The 20,960-nt window shown below is 33.1% G+C and overlaps 1 protein-coding gene across 2 annotated transcripts in view; it reads right to left on the reverse strand.

Moving 5' to 3' along the window:
* numb (NUMB endocytic adaptor protein) overlaps nucleotides 1-20,960 on the reverse strand; it is a 153,190-nt gene that overhangs the window by 106,265 nt on the left and 25,965 nt on the right. The window contains exon 2 of one of the 2 annotated variants that reach the window (XM_035350382.2): nucleotides 6,982-7,092. The exons of the other annotated variant lie outside the window; for it this stretch is intronic. The gene's annotated coding sequence lies outside the window, so the exon portion shown is untranslated. The remainder of the gene's footprint in view (nucleotides 1-6,981; nucleotides 7,093-20,960) is intronic. 2 annotated transcript variants of the gene reach the window in all.

Here is a 20,960-nt window from a genome sequence, read left to right on the forward strand (position 1 = left end):
AATATTCTTGAAGAACTTCCATCTTCGTTTTCAAGCAGTGACACGAAGTTTAAAAGTGTAGGTTTGCTCCTTTTCATGTCTGAAAACGTTAATTGTCCAACACTACATTTCCGTCTTATTTATTTATTTATTTATTTACATATATATATATAATTTTGAAAGCGAATCTGATAGTCGGAGTTCGGATAATTGGAATTGTACTGTACTTCCTTTACTTCGTACAAGGAAGTAAAAAGAAACATATTTCTCATAACTTGTTGAAGATAAGTATTTTTAACATCATTTCGATGCAAAAAGAGGTACAAATGATACAAAATACCTGTTAGTTAATTTGAGAGTATTTTAATCAGATTAATGCTTTAGGAGGGATACCTTCACGGCCAATTAGCCATTCAGCTATCAAAAAATGCATAGGAAATGTTTAAATGCATTCATGCCATTTCTAAATATTTATTCTCCTTTTCAGTTTGCTGTTTTTCCCTCATTTAGCCGGTATTTCATCTTGTTCTTCATTCTCTTAGACAAATTCTTCTGGGAACTATCCCCCCGGTGACCTTTTTCTCTCTTCATAATACTTCAGTTCTTACGCTATCCAATTTCAGATGGACTTCCTTGCTTACCTGTTGATTCTCCACTTTTAACATTATTTCAGACATCTCCTTTTATGGATTTCCCATAAAATAAAGTGAATATAAGTGAAACACTTGAGGCGTCTCATCAACCTCAGTATCATTATGTAGCCTTTCTCCATTCTTCTCTCTCCTGATAACGGACAGCTTTACCCAGCTGAAATCTCAAAACCTGTCATATTCTAATCACTTTCAGGTACATTTCTGCAGTATGGCCATAGTCACAGGCAGAGGCAAAAATGCTTCACAGAAGCAACAAAATTCCTAAATATTTTTCAGCCAATTTAAAAATAGTTAAATTAACATTGTTGACATTTTATTAATAAGCCTACTTTTTTGAGGGGAATAAAACACCTACGTTAGTATCACACGCCATCTAAGTCTCAACAACAGAAAAACGACAATTACGTTCACTATATGATGGCCAATCATTAAAAACTTGAACCTGCCTCCGCAGTGCTCTTGGCAATCCTTTTTCCAAGACCGAAAAACTGTGGGTAGCACAAAAAATATGAGGGTTTGCTTTTCAGATGTCAATCTATAAAATATACAAGAAGTTATTAATTACAGTTTTGTAAGAAAATTCCACAGCTCTAATTTTTCAACTCAAACTGCGGATGTAATCTACGCCGCTAGCGTGGAGATATTGGTATTCCCTCTGTGTATAAACTACACAGCTCGCTAGTATGTTCGAGCTCATTTAAAAAAAAAAAATCTGATGTGGACACCACATGACTTCCTTGAACAGCCTATTAAATTATACGCATTTTTTGCAGTATTTCATTTAAACTTATTTCCTCGAATTTCATAAAAGATGTGTTTCTCATTCAATTAATTCAGTTCTCACTTCGCGGCAAAGCAAAAATACATAAAAATTCAAAATATCTTTATTAAAAATTGAAAAACACAAAACACCAAATACAGTTAATCTTTTTTATAATTAAAATTAGAGTTTCTGATCAAAAACAAGCAATTCAGGCAGAGGGTAAGAAGGCAGATTTTTCGGCGCACGAAACTGAAAGTTTACTTTTGGTCCCACTCGGTAAAAAGACACTGAAAGCGCAGAAATCGACTTAATTCACTATTTTACTAAAGAGTCACAAATGTACACAAATGTCTGCTATGTTAGGCTTAGTAGTAACACCTTTTAAATTGTTGATAATTATACAACTATTACATGCAGATTAACTAAAGGCATAAAAATCAGAACCGTACATAAGAGCAATATAATTCGATCACCTTTAAAGCTAAACATGCATAATTTACCAACATATACGGATAAAAAAACTAAGCTTACCGAGCCGGTTAACAGAGTGAATTTATATTTATACACTTTTGGTGCGATCGACTGCAACCAAAAAGAGAGGTGCATAACTACATATTATAATAGTACAATGTACAAAATTTCAACCTTCTCAGGCTGCTTGTTTTTGAGTTATGCGAGATACATACATACGTACGTACACACGTCACGGAAAAATCTCTCTTGAATCCATTTTAAATCCTTTTTGCAACCGATTTTGGGAAAGTATTCCGTCCTTACGTGTTACGTACACTAGTCAGGCAAAAGCATTGTTAAATTGCATTCGATGGCGGTCAAAATGGATATTTTCTTTCAAATATGATTCACGAAGTTTTTCGCGATTACAATATTTAATTTACTCTTCGTAACGGAAGTAAAAATTTACTCGGATAACAGCAAATGAAATATAAAAAGACTTTAAATGCTCATTTTCTACGACGGTTAATGTAAGTATATATAAAATTGTAGACGCAACAGTAATGTAGGTTAGCTTGATATCATTAATAATTATTAAATTACTTTATATAATATTTCATAAATTTTTGTTGTAAAGTGCAGCCCTTGGCGTATCATTGTTAGGCAATGCTATTCAAAAGGTCTGAAAAAGCACTAAAGTTTTATCCTTAAACTCCCTTCTCCCCACTTTTTTAGTCCAAAGGGGGGGCAATGTGCCCAGATGGACTATTAATTTCGTTTTGGCATTTTACGTCGATTCACTATAATTATATATTTTATTATAGATTTCCCATTTAGTAACATTTTAACGATTTTTTTGATTAACAAACTCAACGATTTCAAAGCGAGCAATGAAGCTCTGAACGGGGGGGGGGAATTATCTTCAGCGCGCGAGACTGTGTATCAGAAAATCTAAAGATATTCTCATTTTAAAATTATTTTGCGATATTGCTATTGAACTGAATTTTATGGTTTAAGTGCGAAGAACATGATATTTAATAAATAAAGGTAACACACAAAACGTTGAAAAAAACACCCCTTTGGGCGTAATGCAAAATCTGAAAATTTTCAGATTTTTTTTTTTTTTTTTCTTTTAGAACAAATAAACACACGAAATCACAATATGACACGATCAGTGTAATGCCGTGTTCCTAAAAAATGTCGTGTTATGGGATTTCATATACTACGAACCAAAGAAAACTTGTAAAAAAATCGAGGCTAGGTTACAAAAAATTTAGAAGTACAATTATTTCCATTTTGGAACTGTAAGAAATATGTTTATTAAAGTAATAATTCATCAAAATTATTTTTTCTTTGCTATCGCTACTCACTGTTATTGCTCTATATAAATATGCTGTACTGAGTTAACCATCTTTTAAATTCCCTCCTACGCTTTGTGCTTCTTTCAATAAAAGAAATCTTCATTTAGATAATATAACTCCAAATATTAAACTAAACGAGACGATATTTTTAATTTTTTCTTGAAATGAATTACCTTGAATTATATTATATTTTAATATATTATGATATTAAGGTATACCGCAGCTACTCGGAAGGCAATTCTTTAACCATGTTAATGAAACGATGCTGTAAGAATGCCGAGTTATACAGGGATTTTCCTCAATTCTAGAACCCTTTTGTACAAATACCATGCCTTATTAAGTCCTTACCTAGCCTATACTTTCGCAACTGCTGGTCAGAGACATATACTTCCAGTTACAAAAATGATTTAACTGACGCAAGTACTCATGTTTCGGTATTTTTAAACTTAAAACATTAATTTGCAAAAATTACAAATTATCTTTTTATACATTCTCCCAGTATCTACACTCACAGTTAACGAAATTATGTACTCATTATAAATATAAAACAAAAAGTGTGACTTAAGTTGGAAATCATATTCAGGACCATACACAAATTGAAAAGCGAAATGCTTGCATTGTACATAGTTAAAAATAAAATACCAGATAAGAGAAAAATTTATATCCTTAAAACATTAACTGATGAACCGAAATTCAAAAGCAAATACAAATAATAGAGCAAAACAAATATTATTTGTATTTGCTTTTGAATTTCGGATCTGCTTATAATGGTTTTAGAGCAAAATTTAGTATTTTTGAATGGTCATTTTATATAATGTAAAAAGTTATGGGTTTTTTTTTTTAGTAGTCCATTTGGCACAATGTGAATGTTAATATTATGTTATGCAATGTTATGTTTTATTCTTTTTTCCAAGCACTTCGAAGGCGTGTAGAGAAAATTCTGGTAAATTTGAGATTCAATTTTTTGTTTTTATATGAACTTTGATGTCTTAAATGGAAATTTAATTGATTCTTTTTTCAGTTTTTGATCTCAAATGAACCCAGCAGAACGAAACACGGTTTCGAAGCATATTAATCAACTTTTATTTTCCTGATGAGTTGGAGTTTCAGTGAAAGGAGGTTAATTTTTAATATCTTGTATATTTTTTACCTTTTTGAATTTTTATTTTTAGCGTTTGTACTACTATGAATTCTTATTTTAATTTTTATTTGTTTAGATACTGTGTTAAACCTCTTATACACGGTTGCAATTATTAATATTTTTGAAGAACTGCCTTGCTTTGACTCCAATTTACTTTTAATTTTACATGATTTAAGTTTATTTTACTTCAATCCTGCAGCTATAGCGCAAAAATAAAAATTTTGTTTTTAATTTTTAGCTTCTTATTAAGTTGCTTTATGTGATATAATATATATATATATATAATGTTGTATGATCTTAAATTCATTTAGTGCGAAAACAAGTTATTCTACTACTTGCGCAATTGCTGCAAATTAAGTTAATAACAATTTATTTCTAAATAATATTGATTATATTATCTCCTAAGTTGAATTATAGTAGAATTATCTTAAAAGAGTGAATCCATACTTAGTAAGTTCTATTTTGAAAGATGTTGTGAAGTAACTTGAATGTAAATTATTAAAAATGTTCTAACGGGGACTGGAATTAAATCATGAATAACAAAATTTCAATTGTAAAAGGAATAAATTAAAGGCAAGAATTAAATTAAATGCATGTAATCATTGTCATTGATCGGAAATTACTTGACTTTTCAAGGTGAACAAACCAACTCCCGTTCAATGAAAAATGAAGACTCTACTCTCAAGGCTCTAATAAAACTAATGATCTAGAACTGGCATGTATTGGCACATAACAAAATAGCTATTATTTGCACAAAAAAGACCATTATTTGCACAAAAAAAATCGTTAAGGTAGAAAATGTTTATTAAATTACGATTCTAAAGCAATAAATTTGCATGATAATAATAAAAATATATTTTTAGCTTTCGAAAACAAATTATTTGCGTGAAAATTCTTTCGGTTCACTAAATGTAACAAAAGTAAATTAAAAACATGAGTAAATCACAAAAGAATGTCATTGAACGGAATGTAAGGGAAAAATAAAATTCTAATTTATCGTTCAATGCAAACTGAAGACGATGTCAGAAACTGCATATTTTAAAATTAAAAATCTTAGTCAATTTTCGTCGCACGGGAGTCAAACGTTTTGTGTTTTATTTTTTATAATTAGTATAACATTTTCCTAAATGTAGTGTTTTATTTTTTATAATTAGTATAACATTTTCCTAAATGTAGGCATAAGGACCGTGGGAACGTATAAAAAGTTAGATTTCGTATTGCATTAAAAAAAAAGTTGCTTTAAATTTAAGTCTACGAAAACATGTATCTTTGCGACACTGAAAGGTTTTCTGTAATTGGAAGTATTATCTACGACAAATGCTTGCTGAAATAAAGCCCGGGTAGCCTTTGCGACTACGATGTATAGAGATTGCCTGCGTATGTCAAGTGGATCGTGAGAAAATAACTTTTAAAATTTGTGTCGCAGTACTAAAATGTTTGGGAATTACTGAGTTGGTGCTGTAAAAGAACTTTCTGCGGACTTATAAGCGGCAATAGCAAAGAAACAATATAGGTGGGCCTGAAAACATAAACGAAGAAAAGATATACGTAGCAAATATTTTAATAAACTTTAAAATTCCATTATAATGCACATCCACACTAAAACAGCATTCGTTTAAAAAATATTGATTCTCAATTTTCCTAGGTTTCATTTCTTATGAGGAGAAACTACCGATATATTTTTATTCCTGATCCAGTTTCCCATCGTCTTCTCTTCTTTTTCCATTTAACCCCTCCCCCTTCCCCCCCCCCAAAAAAGGAAGAAGAGAGAGAGAGCAATGCTTCCTTTTGCCGAAAGTCAAGTTCTTCAATTATTTTGCATGATAGTCCAGCATCTCAAGGTGGGATCTTGTTTCAAGATCATATCCCCGGAAAATGTTTCGCATTGAGTAAATACTCCCGGATTTTAAAAAATATAGATGACATGAATTTTGTTATACTAATGAATATACTTTTGTTCAATCCGAAATTTATTCCAATAATCAAATAATTGTACATTTTAGGGAACTCATGAGGTATACAAAAAGACTGGTTTGTACAAGAATTTCTGTTCCACCTGCGTTTTGTAAATGCTAGATGGTCGGTTAAAATAAATCATAAGAATTTTAAATAGATTAAAAGGTATTTTCTCTCTCCTTCCAGGTGTGTGTGTGTGTGTGGTGTAACGGTAGTACGCGCGAATTCGAGAAGTTCACAGTTCGAGTCCCGGTAAGGGCACTGCACATTTTTTACATCCAGTTTCAAAAAATCCTAACGACTCTACAAATGGCGCCCGAACTAAAAGGTGGTGAACAATAATTCTTTAGCACCAAGATTTAGTGATTGGGTACCTAGTCCCCAGTCGCCCTTTAAAAGAGGGGTTATGTAAGGTATTTTCTCTCTCCTTCAAGCATGCCTTCGTGGTCTAACGGTAGCACACTCGGCGCGTATTCGAAAGGTCCAAGGTTCGAGTCCGGCAAGGGTAAGTCACATTTTTCATGTCTCCTGCTTCAAAAAATTCTAATGACTCTACAGGATTATCTCCTGAAAATATTGCTAAAGGTAAGCAAGAGAAGGAAACTTCAGGAGGAAATTATTTTGACGAAGAATAATAATCTGATAACAAATAATCCGATGAAATATTTTACTTACGCAGATGTGAAATAACCGCAAGATTCAGTAAATCTCCGAGTATGACACTGAAACTGAGCGAAATGGAGTAAGCTATTTCTCAAAATCAGAAAAATCATGCCCGTCTCAAATCTGTAATAGTAACAATTGAACTACGTTAGAGAACAATAACAACAACACAGCATATAATTCGATAATAAATACAGTGAAATCTCTCATGACGACTAGTTCCAAATGTGGACAATATTCTGAAAATTTACTGAACATCACTGAGAACCATATCTTCTAAGACTACCAACTAACTTTACAGAAGACAGGAATAGTTGGGAACCGTGGGGTCTTTTTTAATGTTTTTCACTGTAACACGTGAGCATATATTTTAGGGAGGGCAGGATTAATTGTGATTGCAGGATTAATTGTTTAAAATAAGATTATATTGCAAATAAAAAGGAAAAACTTAGGGAAGGAGAAGAGAGACAGAGTATCGTATTACCACTGATATCTTTCTCAATGAATAATTCTGAATTTCACATTACTGTCCGCCTTTTTCTGCTGCCTTGAATTGTCAAAATAAATCCACTTCGCCGCTATTCGCAAAACAGCATTTTTATCATTGTTAATTAATATAATCATATAACATAAGACTAACCGGATTAAGAACGCTAGATGCAGTATTATTAATTTTCAGTGCACGAAAGGATTAATTAGTTCGAAATTCGTGTAGTCCCCACATTAAAAAACGGTCGAAGTTAAATTAAACTCAGCTAATACTATTATTACGAATCACTCGCCTAAAATATTCATTGCCTCAACAATTCAGGAAGTGGGTCACTTATGTGCAGAGTGGCATTAGATATCGAACCTGAAACTGTTGAGATATTTGTAATCGCATTCTTACTGGTTAAAAGGAAGTATAGCTTTCTGTCAAGTCCGAAACATTCATTAGCTTTCAGCCAGGTCCGAGTTATTCTGAAACTTAAATCTCATTCTGTATGTTCCTTTTGATTGGTTAGTTATTGTGTCTTGTTTATGATTTGTTAAACCATGATCTGTTGTAAAGTTATATATGTGACCTCTGTAACCGCTTATCGCTGCTTAGTATTCTGTTATTCTGCTTGCTTAGTATTATTCTGTTATTCTGCCTGCTTAGTATTATTCTGTTATTCTGCCTGTACTTATTTATCTGTGCTATTGCTTGTACTTAGTATTATTCTGCTTGCATGTAACTCTGCGTATTACTCTGCATATCTCAGTAATAAATATTTGTTTTGCGAACCACGGCATTTTCTATGTTTAACAGCAGAGCGTGGTTCCTTCAAAAGTTAGAATTCGCTGATAGTTCCCTAATTGAACCTTCAGTGTAATAATTTATCGTTCGTGTGATTTTGATTTGGTATATTGTGAATGATGGCTTTTTCCGGAGGTGAAAGGGAAGCTTTTGGTGTAGCGCCATTTGACGGTGTTAATAACTTTACTGTTTGGTGTCGAAGAGTTCGAGCAGTATTTACGGCAAGAGAATTGGATACGTTTTTGGAAACAGAAGCAGTTGCGGAAAGAGTTGCAGATGTTTTGAAATCGAAAAAGGCTTATGCCTTAATACTTGCCCTTCTAAGTGACAATGTTATTGCTTCTCTTCAACGTGAAGACACTGCATGTAAAATATGGAATAAACTACAAGCTACGTATAGCGCTAACGGTGCAGTGAGTCAACTTTTAACGCGTAAACGTCTAGCTACCATAAGGAAATCCAAGGATGTGTCAATGAGACAACATATCGACAGCATAATGAACCTGGTGAGTAGTTTACGCGTCTCTGGCTCTGAAGTAAGCGATTTTGATATTATTATTTACATTTTAATGTCTTTGCCAAAAGAATATGAAAATATTAAGGCATCTCTAGAGAATCAGCCAAGCAATAATTTGAGTTTAGATTTTGTTACAAGTAGACTTATTGATTGTGAATCTCTTATGTTTGATTATAAAAATGAAAATAAGTATTCTAAACCAAATACAGATAACTCTGTTTTTATTAGTGCTCGTAAAGAATTGTTTTGTACTTATTGTAAAAGAAAAGGACATTCTGTTAAATTTTGTAGGAAAAAGAACTGCGTCTGTCATAACTGTGGGAAAACTGGTCATTTTAAAAGTGAATGTTTTGATAATTCTAAAAAGCAGGCAAATTCAAATAGTAATAAGTATGCATCCCCTGCAATATCTTTTATGGCTGGAAATCTTGTGCATGATCAATTTATTATTGATTCTGGTGCAACTTCTCATATGTCTTCTCACAAGGAATGGTTTACCTCAATTAAGCCTAAGACTGGAACTGTTAAGTGCGCGTCTAAGTCGGTGGTTTTAGAAGTGGAAGGAATTGGTGATATTTGCGGTAAAACTAAGAATGGTGTTGAAATAATGTTAAAAGATGTTCTTTACGTTCCCAAATTAAACGGACAATTAATTTCTGTCAAAAATATTGAAGCAGCAGGTTTGAGTGTAATTTTTAAAAATGAAATAGTTTATATTGAAAACAAAAGCAAGCGTTTTAGATTTGGATACTTGGATAAATGCGGACAATATTTTAGTGATTTTTCACCAAATTTATTTACAGCTTTAGCAGTAAAGAATGATGATTTATGGCACAGAAGGTTAGGACACTGCTGTGATCAAAAATTAAAACTGATGAATCTTCCTGCAAAAGAATCCTTTTGTGAAGTATGTGTTCGTGCCAAACAAAGTGCTTTGCCTATAGGAAAGGGTCCTCGCATAAAAGAATCCAAACCGCTTATAACTATACACACTGATATATGTGGTCCAATAGAACCTCAAATTAATGTTAAATTTAATGCAGAAAAGAAGAAAGTAGAAAATCAAAAATATATTTGCGATAGTTCTGATTTGAGTGAAAATGACAATGATGACATTAAAAATGAAGACAAATCAATTTCAGACACTGATAACGGCGAATTAAATGATGCAAATAAGAAGGAGGAACAAAGAAAATCCTCAAGAGAAAAGAAACAGCCAGTTAGGTATCCTGATCCTGAGATTTACCAAGTAATGTTTGCACAAGACACTCTGACATTTGAAGATATTGTAAATCTACCACAAGTAGAACAAGAACCATGGAAAAGAGCTATGGACGAGGAAATGAAATCTATGGAAGATAACGATGTCTGGGATCTACAAAGTTTACCCCCTGATAAAAGAGCTATTTCCTGCAAATGGGTTCTACGTAAAAAACGAGATGGAACTTACAAAGCGAGGCTTGTTGCTCGTGGTTTTATGCAAAAAGAAGGCATAGATTATACAGAAACGTTTTCTCCAGTGATTAGTATGTGCTCTTTACGTTTAATCCTGGTAATTATCAATAACGAAGGTCTGCAAACTTTTACTTTAGATGTCAAGACAGCTTTCTTGAACGGTAAGTTAGATGAAATCATCTACATGGACCAGCCAAAAGGATATGATGATATGAGTGGTAAGAAATGTAAACTTAAAAAGAGTTTATATGGTCTTAAACAGTCTCCTCGACAATGGTATCAGAAGTTTCTTAATTTTGTTATTAAATTAGATTTTAAGCAATTGGACTCTGAACCATGTATTTTTATCAGAAATTTAAATTGTAAGAAAGTAATTATGGCTCTTTATGTAGATGACTTATTAATTGCAGGTTCAGATGTAAAAGAAACAAATATTATAATATCATTGTTATCAAATGAATTTAAAATGTCAAAATCTGAAAGTGTCTCGAAATTTTTGGGTATTAGACTGAAATTTGAGTCTGGTTGTTTATATTTAGATCAGAAACCATATATTGAAAAATTACTTGATAAATTTAAAATGTCTGATTGTAAAACAGCCCAAACTCCCATTCAACCAAAATCTACAGCAGCTGATTTTCAGAAAGGAAATGCATTTCATGGCCCATACAAAGAATTAATTGGATCTTTGCTTTACTTGGCATATATCACAAGGCCAGATATTGTGTTTGCAGTAAATTGCTTGAGCCAACTGCAGGAGCATCCTACTGATGTTGCCTGGTGTGCTCTAAAAAGAATTCTTAGGTACTTGAAAAACACCTTAAATTTAAAATTGATATACAAAAAGGGTGATTTGGAAAGGGCAAACTTGTGTTTGTATATAGATGCAGATTGGGGGGGGGGAGATACTCAAGATAGGAAATCGGTAAAAGCGCAGAATAGGCTGCATCAACAAAGTTCAGTATGAGGAGCTGCGTGACGTCATTAAATGGGTGGGACTAAGCTTATGACGTCACAATGTAGTCTCGCATTTACACTACGTGTACTTTCTATTTTCTCTTAAAAATAACAATAATAAATTGTTTATTATTGTAAATTAATATCAAATTCTTTACTTTTAATTTACATTTATAACATTTAAGTTTAGGCGTTACTGATAATAAGTATAATAAATCGTTTATAAAATTACCATGATACAGTGAGCGAATTCTACCAATTATTAAAACGATAAACAACGTCGCAGTCTCTAATAGTTGTAGAGCTTCAATATTAAATTATTATTTTTTTTATTAATTTTTTTTTTATTTATACAAATAAACTATTTTTTTTTAAATTTAAATTCATATTGTGGAACATTTCAATTTTATCATTTTTACAAATTACCTTCTTGCTACGTAACGACATAATTCCTTACATACCAATAATTAGACAATTTTCATTATTTCTAAAAATTTTAAACTTTACGTTAATAAAAAAAAAGAATATTTTTTATTGCATATGAACATCATTATACAGCTTTCATATCAGTTTCTAAAATTCCTAAATCACGCTATATTCTGTGCAGGCATGCTAGAATTCTACGCATTAATAAATAAAAAAATCTAATTTCTCAGAATGAAAGAAAATAATATAATAAAATAAATACTACAAACTTGGAACACTAAGCAATGCTTCACATACGCACACACACACATATTATTTGCAATTACGATACCAAACACTACGTATTAAAATATCAGGTAAACGTTACTTCAAGCGTTAAAGTTTACAGTTTTGCTACTGTTGAGTCGATCGTCGGAGTATCCATATATATCGTAAATCGGAAAGCGTTATAAACATATCAAAAAACAAAAAATTAAAAATACAATTTAAATGAAAAATTATGTCTTAAATATAATTCACAATTAAAACAACAATACAAATTTAAAATACACAAACGATATGTTAAACATTGCACATAAATAAAGTCACATTACTCCTCGACATCACGCACAACCTCGTTTTCCCTTTTACACAACGATCAGTATTCGCTCGAAAAACATTAAAGAATTCCACAAACTCGGTGTCCTTGTGCTCATTTATCTATTTTCACTTAAAGAAAAATCAGACAATTGCTCAAACTCGGCATTGCGCACCACATTGGCTTTGCCCATGTGCACATCGATCTATTTTCACTTTAAAAAACATTCCAGAGTTGCACAAACTCGGCATTGCGCACCACATTGGATTTGCCCATGTGCACATCGACCTATTTTCACTTAAAAAAACATCCCAGAATTGCACAAACTCGGCATCGCGCACCACATTGGCTTTGCCCATGTGCACATCGATCTATTTTCACTTAAAAAAACATCCCAGAATTGCACAAACTCGGCATTGCGCACCACATTGGCTTTTCCCATGTGCACATCGATCTATTTTCACTTAAAAAAACATCCCAGAGTTGCACAAACTCGGCATTTCGCATCACATTGGATTTGTCCATGTGCACATCGACCTATTTTCACTTAAAAAAACATCCCAGAATTGCGCAAACTCGGCATCGCGCACAAACTCTGCATTGCGCACCACATTGGCTTTTTCCATGTGCACATCGATCTATTTTCACTTAAAAAAACATCCCAGAGTTGCACAAACTCGGCATCGCGCACCACATTGGCTTTGCCCATGTGCACATCCATCTATTTTCACTTAAAAAAACATCCCAGAGTTGCACAAACTCGGCATTGCGCACCACATTGGAATTGCCCATGTGCACATCGACCTATTTTCACTTAAAAAAACATCCCAGAATTGCACAAACTCGGCATCGCGCACCACATTGGCTTTGCCCATGTGCACATCCATCTATTTTCACTTAAAAAAACATCCCAGAATTGCACAAACTCGGCATTGCGCACCACATTGGCTTTTCCCATGTGCACATCGATCTATTTTAACTTAAAAAAACATCCCAGAATTGCACAAACTCGGCATCGCGCACCACATTGGCTTTGCCCATGTGCACATCGATCTATTTTCACTTAAAAAAAATCCCAGAATTGCACAAACTCGGCATTGCGCACCACATTGGCTTTTCCCATGTGCACATCGATCTATTTTCACTTAAAAACATCCCAGAGTTGCACAAACTCGGCATTGCGCACCACATTGGATTTGCCCATGTGCACATCGACCTATTTTCACTTAAAAAACATCCCAGAATTGCACAAACTCGGCATCGCGCACAAACTCGGCATTGCGCACCACATTGGCTTTGCCCATGTGCACATCGATCTATTTTCACTTAAAAAACATCCCAGAGTTGCACAAACTCTGCATTGCGCACCACATGGCTTTTCCCATGTGCACATCGATCTATTTTCACTTAAAAAACCATCCTAGAATTGCACAAACTCGGCATAGCGCACCACATTGGCTTTGCCCATGTGCACATCAACCTATTTTCACTTAAAAAATCATCCCAGAATTGCAGAAACTCGGCATTGCGCACCACATTTCTGGATCTTTAAAACTCAAGCTATGATTGACTTTCAGGTGCGCATACCCTTCGAACTCGAGACAGTCGTACCCTTTCCAACAATCGGATATAATAATCGATCCTGGTAGAACATTCTCTTTAATGATTTGTAGCAATGTTTCGGCACCTCTGTTTTCAACAACTCTAAAGACGCATTTATCTGTTCCTCTCTCAACCAAACCAAAAACCCATTTTCCTTCGACTCTTTTCCCTCTATGATACTTTTGCTTGCCAAACTTGCTTTCGTCGATTTCGACAATGACACCTTCCGCACCCAACTTAACATTCTCCTTCAAACATAACTCCATGCATACCTCTCTACAAAAACTTTTCCAATCTGTCACCGTATTTTTAGCAATACGTAATTCCGTTCGTATAAAATCATTCCCGCACTTACCCAACCACATATAGGTAACTCGCAAAACATCACACATGCTCAATTTACTCTTCGCAAACCAGGAGTTCTTTCGAATTGATCTTGAAATTCGATGCCTACATTCGCCTCCAGTAACTCTGCACATCCACTCAAAAACCGTCTATACGGTTTTTTCGCTCTACTAGTTTCATATTTGTTCCACAAACCGGGCACTTATACGATATTGCAATCAAACCTTTCTCCATACACCACTCAATAACACATTTTTTATCTCTTCGCTCCAACTGATAAAAGAAATCCAGATTCAAATACTCATCCATTCTGCAGTAAGCACCGAATTAAACACACTCATGAATAATCAAAACATTCTTTAAGCAAAAGAATTCTTTTCTGTATTTTCAGAAGTTACGGTTATAATTTTTAATTCATGCATTCAATATTTTCAATCGTTTGCTAATGATCGTTTTCAATCGTTTGGTATCTTAATAATACATTTGTGAGAGATAATTCGTTGCGTTAAATGCTGACAATACCACACAACACACAAAAGTAGATTTACAATTTAAAAAATCTCGCACAGAACATTATAAACCTACTATTTCAACTCAGTTAAAATATAATATAAGTTTTCTTTAAATACGAAGCTATAGCATACTTATAACTTGTTTTGAAGAAGAGGCGTAACCAATATTACGTCATAAAAAGGCGTGTCCAAGCATAAGAGAAGTAAACACAGCATCGACTGATGCAGCCTATTATGCGATTTAGCCTAGGAAATCAATTACTGGTTATTTTGTAATGTTTTCAAACTGTCCTATTATGTGGTGCTGTAACAAGCAAAAGTGTATTGCACTTTCATCAACAGAAGCTGAAATAATTGCTTTATGTAAAGGTATTCAAGATGTTTTATGGATAAAAAAATGTAGTAAATGAAATTTCTAATGTTAAAAATGTTTATATTTTTGAGGATAACCAGTCATGTATCAAAAGTATTGTTAATGAAAACTTTTCAGGTAGGTTGAAACATATAGATATAAAATTAAAGTTCACTCGTAAGATTGTTAAGGAAAATAATATTAGAATTGAATATGTACAATCAGGTTTACAAATTGCAGATATGTTAACTAAGGCTTTGTCCAAAACAAAATTCTATGAACTGTTATCTTTGAGCTGTTTAAAAATTGTGTAATTCTTTTATGTTTTGTATAATGTGCGAATAAGGGGGAGTGTTGAGATATTTGTAATCGCATTCTTACTGGTTAAAAGGAAGTATAGCTTTCTGTCAAGTCCGAAACATTCATTAGCTTTCAGCCAGGTCCGAGTTATTCTGAAACTTAAATCTCATTCTGTATGTTCCTTTTGATTGGTTAGTTATTGTGTCTTGTTTATGATTTGTTAAACTATGATCTGTTGTAAAGTTATATATATGACCTCTGTAACCGCTTATCGCTGCTTAGTATTCTGTTATTCTGCTTGCTTAGTATTATCCTGTTATTCTGCCTGCTTAGTATTATTCTGTTATTCTGCCTGTACTTATTTTATCTGTGCTATTGCTTGTACTTAGTATTATTCTGCTTGCATGTAACTCTGCGTATTACTCTGCATATCTCAGTAATAAATATTTGTTTTGCGAACCATAGCATTTTCTATGTTTAACAGAAACGAACAGCATAAAAAAAATGTGTGAGAGAGAAGAGGTATGCGCAACCTTTGCCGCTCGTCATATTAGACCTCTCTCTAAAAAAAGATAAAAAAAGTGCGGATAAAATGATGACGACAAAACGCTGCCCACTTAGTAACGGAATGATTTCATTCAGGAAAAAGAATTGGAGGAGAGGAAAAACTTTGCGTTGCTAAGCAACGCATCGTCGACGGCTGCAAGCAATCTGCAAACGAGAAAGATGAGCAGTTTAGTAAAAATTCTATATTTCCCCAACATATTCCTTTCATAACATAAGGTTTCCATTTAAAAAATAAAATAAATAAATAAAAAGCATTCCTCTAAAACCTTTCGGAAGTGGAAATGGTGGAAAGATGCAATTGTCATCAGTTTACAGGCGGAAGAATTTTGAATATTTTCGAACCACCATATAAAACTTCCCCTATCATACCGAATTACATATACTGGGTTGTATATAAAATTATTATGCATTTTTTATGCTCTTAAAATGTGCTCTATTTATACAAAGAGCAATGAACAGTCAATAGTGTGTCGCCCGTTTCGTTCGATAACTGTTTTAATGAGCTTCGTTAATTCCTCATTCACGAAAGAACCTAGCTTTATCAGCGAAAAGCTGAACAATGTGCTGATTTATGACTTCATCTGAATTGAATGTTATATCCCGAAACAAATTTTGAAGAGAGCGAAATTAGTTAAAACTCTAAGGGCACAAGACTAGGCGACTATGACACGCGAGGCAACGCTTTTCATCCAAACAATAGTGATTTTTGTCAGGTGATCAAAATTATCTGTGGTCGCGCGTTATCGGGATTGAATGCAGTTTCTATACGATTAATAAGCTATGGAAGTTTCTGGAAGACGGATTCGATGAAACTGTCCAGTTGGCGAAAACATACATCCGAAATGATTTGTTGGCACGTTGGTTAGAGCTTGGAAACAATACCACACACAAGTTTCATCACTGGCAAAAATTACTGGAGTTTCAACGAAAAGTGTTGCTACGCGTATCACACTCGCCTGATAATGTGCCCTTAGACCTTCACTTGTTTCGCTCTCTCCATAATTTCTTTCGTAGCATAACATTCAGTTCAGCAGTTTCGTAAATCAGCACTTTGTTCGGCTTTTCGCTAATGAAGTTAAGTTCTGTTGTGAATGAGGAATTAGGAATCTCATTAAAAGTTAGCAAAACGGGATATATATACTATAGTCTAATCATTGTTCTTTAAGAAACATACATAAAGTACCAGGCTGGCTCTAATGTAGAAATGGGTGGCCCTTCGTTTTGCGACAAATTTTGTTCAATTTTGGTGATGAACCCCATTTCTAGTTACGAAGGATAGTTTTAACTTGGTTTTAGCTTCTTGGTTTTTTTAAGTGAAAATAGATCGATGTGTACACCGACAAAGTTCAGGCAGTGCGGAATGCCGAGTTCGTGCAATTCTCTGATGTTTTTTAAGTGAAAATAGATCGATGTGTACATGGTCACCAAGTTTGCGCCATTCTTTGACTTCTTATTACTTCCTTGTACGAAGTAAAAAGGAAATATTGTAATCGCGAAAAGTTTCAGGCATCATATTTCAACGCAAATATTTATTTTCACCTCTATCGAATGCAATTTAACGATGTTTTTGCTTGACATCTGTTCGTAAGGACAGAATAAAGGACTCTTTTCCCCCAAAAAAATCATAAAACTAATTTTAAATGAGTTCTAAAGAGAATTTTTCGAGGCGTCTGTGCGTACCTACGTATGTATCTCGCATAACTCAAAAACGAATAGCCTCAGAACGTTGAAATTTTGTATATAGGACTGCTATAACATGTAGATGTGCACCTCGTATTTTGGTTGCAATCGGCCGCACCATAGGTTGTATTCGCACTAAATGGATTTAAGTTCATACAACATTTAATATATGTATACATATATCCACTCTGTTACCCGGCTCAGTGATCTCAGTTTCTGTTTGTCCTGAAAAGTTATTCTTATATGTTTGTAAATTGTGCATTTTTTTGTTTTAAAAATGATTGAACTATGCTGTTCTTATCTTCCGGTTAAGGTTTTTATGCCTTTAGTAAATCTGTATGCAATATTTTGAAAATTATCATAAATTTAAAAGTTGTTTAAGTGCCGCTAAGCCTAATAATTTTTGCCATGTCGCCCATTGCTTGTTTACATTTGTAACAACAGAATAGTAGATTTGTTGCCAATCTAGAGAAAGTAAGCTTTGCAATAACAAAGATAACGCCTCCTTTTATTATTGCAAATTAAATCACGCTTAATCCATTCTGGAATTTATTCGAGCAAATAAGTGTTTAAGGATTTACTTCATAATTTTCAATACAGACATTTTGAGTTTTTATGTACTTTTGCCTTGTCGCGAAGTGAAAACTGAATTAATTGAATGAGAAATACTAAATCGTCAGTGAATAAAAAAAAAAAAAAAAAAAAAAAAAAATTGTTGTTGTTGTTGTTCTTTGCTTAATTTCTTTTATACATCGTTTTAGATGTATTATAGTATTTGAATAGAACACGTGGCAACGATTAGATAATTTTTAAGATGATATAAATTTTGTGCCTTCTGATGATTGAAATGTTAAGTGAGCCTAGGGCCAGAGTCTCGCTATGGTAAACAAATATAGGGAATTTTAAAAAGTGCATTTATTCTATTGTGGTTTATGCGCTATCGACGAAGTAGATTTAATGGTAAACAAATATAGTGAATTGTAAAGAGTGCATCTATTCTATTGTGGTTTATGCGCTATCGACCAAGTAGATTTAATTTAATCCAATAAGTTTAAATGAAATGCAAGAAAAAATGTGTATAGTTTAATATTCCGTATAAGGAAGTCATGTGGTGCACACATCAGATTTTTTTAGTTTCGTGTAGCGGCCATTTTGAAATTGTGCCTTACTGGCGCCGATCTTGGCGTCAAAAGAAAATTGCCAAACAAACAAGGGGCACCCACTTTGTAAACTTTTACCAAAGGGCCTTTTGAAAGACGTAGAAAAAATGCGTCATGACTTTTCAGACAAACCAATATATTTAAAATTATATTAAAAGCACGAATGATGTGAAAAATACACAACCCGCTCACCTTCATATTAATAAATGTAACATAATAACATAAAATAGCTAGTTGACTTACGTTTGCATGCTTAAATAGATAGCGCACTTAAGGGTTTTGAAAAGAATCAATAGTAATAATGATGGTTGCATTAAACTGTGTCGTCAGAGTTTGAGTAGTCGAGACTGTGAATAAAGGAAAAGATAATAATTATTACCTATCAATACCTCCCAGATTGTTTGTATCCGCCAGGCCTGGCGGAATTACTTTAATTCAATTCCAAAATACTCCTTAAAAAAATTATAAAAATCTGAAAGCTGTCAGATTTTACATTACGCCCAAACTTTTTTTTTTTTTTTTAACATTTTGTGTGTTACCTTTATTAAATATCACAATCTTCGCACTTCAAGCATAAAATCATAAAATTCAATTCAACAGCAATATAACAAAATAATTTTAAAATCTGCATATCTTTAGAATTTCCGATATAGAGTCTGGCGCGCTGAAGATATTTTCCCTTCCCCCGTACATTGCTCGGTTTGAAATCGTTGAGTTTGTTAATCAAAAACTCGTTAAAGTGTTACAAAATATGAAATCGATAATAAAACAAATTATAAATTCGGGCTTCCAGATGTCCATATTCGGTGGCGGATTACGTTATTCAAAATTTAATGGCTCTAGATACTGCTGTTTTATCACAATGCGAGAAACATGCATTCTTGCAGATTCATGCAGATTCTTCATTATTTAATTTCTTTAAATATAACACATTGCGATAATATTGGGTGGCAACAATTTGAAAAGTGAAACGGACACAAAGTTTTCGACGCAAAATTAATTAGCGAATATGCGAAAACGAAATTAATAGCCCTTCTGCGCTAACGTCCTTTGGGCTAAAAAGAGAGAGAAAAGAAAAGTTTCAAATTTTACTTAAAACCAAATTGCACAGCATTTTTTTTTTTTTTTTTTTTTTTTTTTTTTTTAATGCAAGGCAATTTAGTTGTCAGTAAAATTTGTGAAACTGCCTTAAATTTTAATTAGGCTCGTCTTTTTTATTTTGAATAATTTTTTTATAAAACAGCGCTCAGAAAATGCGCTTTGATTCACATGATTTTGTAGGGAAAAAAATGACTTAAAGCCGTTATATATCAAAACGTTCTTCCATCACATTTTAAAGCAATAATCGAAGCAAAAATAAGAAAAACAAAACTCGCTAATATGTATTACGGTATTTGTTATAATAGCATTTCATCAAAAATTATTCTTACGTGGAGACTTAAACGATATATTTAATTTAATTTAAAAATTTCATTGTTCAAAGACATTCACTGCACAGCTGTTGAGCAATTATTTCACTGGATCGTGTGCTCAGAGGCTGGAAACAAATATTTCCCTCCCCCGAGCGGCACTACTTTTTTCTTAACCAAAATACGAAACACGCTTACCGAAAACGGCGAGTACTTCTTCGAAGTGTTTAAAAAATAATACATAACTAAAACATTATATTACACATTTTTAATGTGATACTTAACTTTTAAACTGTGAAAATTTTGACGATAATATCACCACCGCTATATAAGAACAAGACTGCCATGCACGGTATTTCATTTTTCTATCAACTGCTATGCAGATTTCCTTTTCTATTACGTTCTTGTAAAACTTTCAAAAATTTTGGGGAAAAAATTAACTTCGACATTACCTAAATTTAAGAAAGTGTGTTTAAGATATCAAAATACTAAAGCTAACAGGATAGCAAGTGCTAAAAATAGCGGACGGTAACTTCATGCTGTTTAGGAAACGGACCTCTGGCATTCTAAAAATCTAAAAACTTTCTCTGGGCCCGGAACACGATGTAGAAACTTATGTAGTAACTCAAAAGTTCTGGCTTGGATGTCAAAATAGAATTACTGTCTAGTAAATTCTAATAAAGGCAGAATTAAAATTACTTTAGAAGTATAACAATTACAATAAAAATTAGAAAATAATATGAACAAACAACATTTTCGCGGATTTATTTAAGGTTCATGAAAATTTTTCCATCTCTGCAAATTCTAAGAAAAATCTTAAAATTCACGCATGTTTAATTACCAACCTTGCTAT

This window comes from Stegodyphus dumicola, chromosome 3, assembly GCF_044657685.1.
Source record: "Stegodyphus dumicola isolate Sdum_Otavi_A_Nest chromosome 3, ASM4465768v1".
NCBI classification, from domain to species: domain Eukaryota; kingdom Metazoa; phylum Arthropoda; class Arachnida; order Araneae; family Eresidae; genus Stegodyphus; species Stegodyphus dumicola.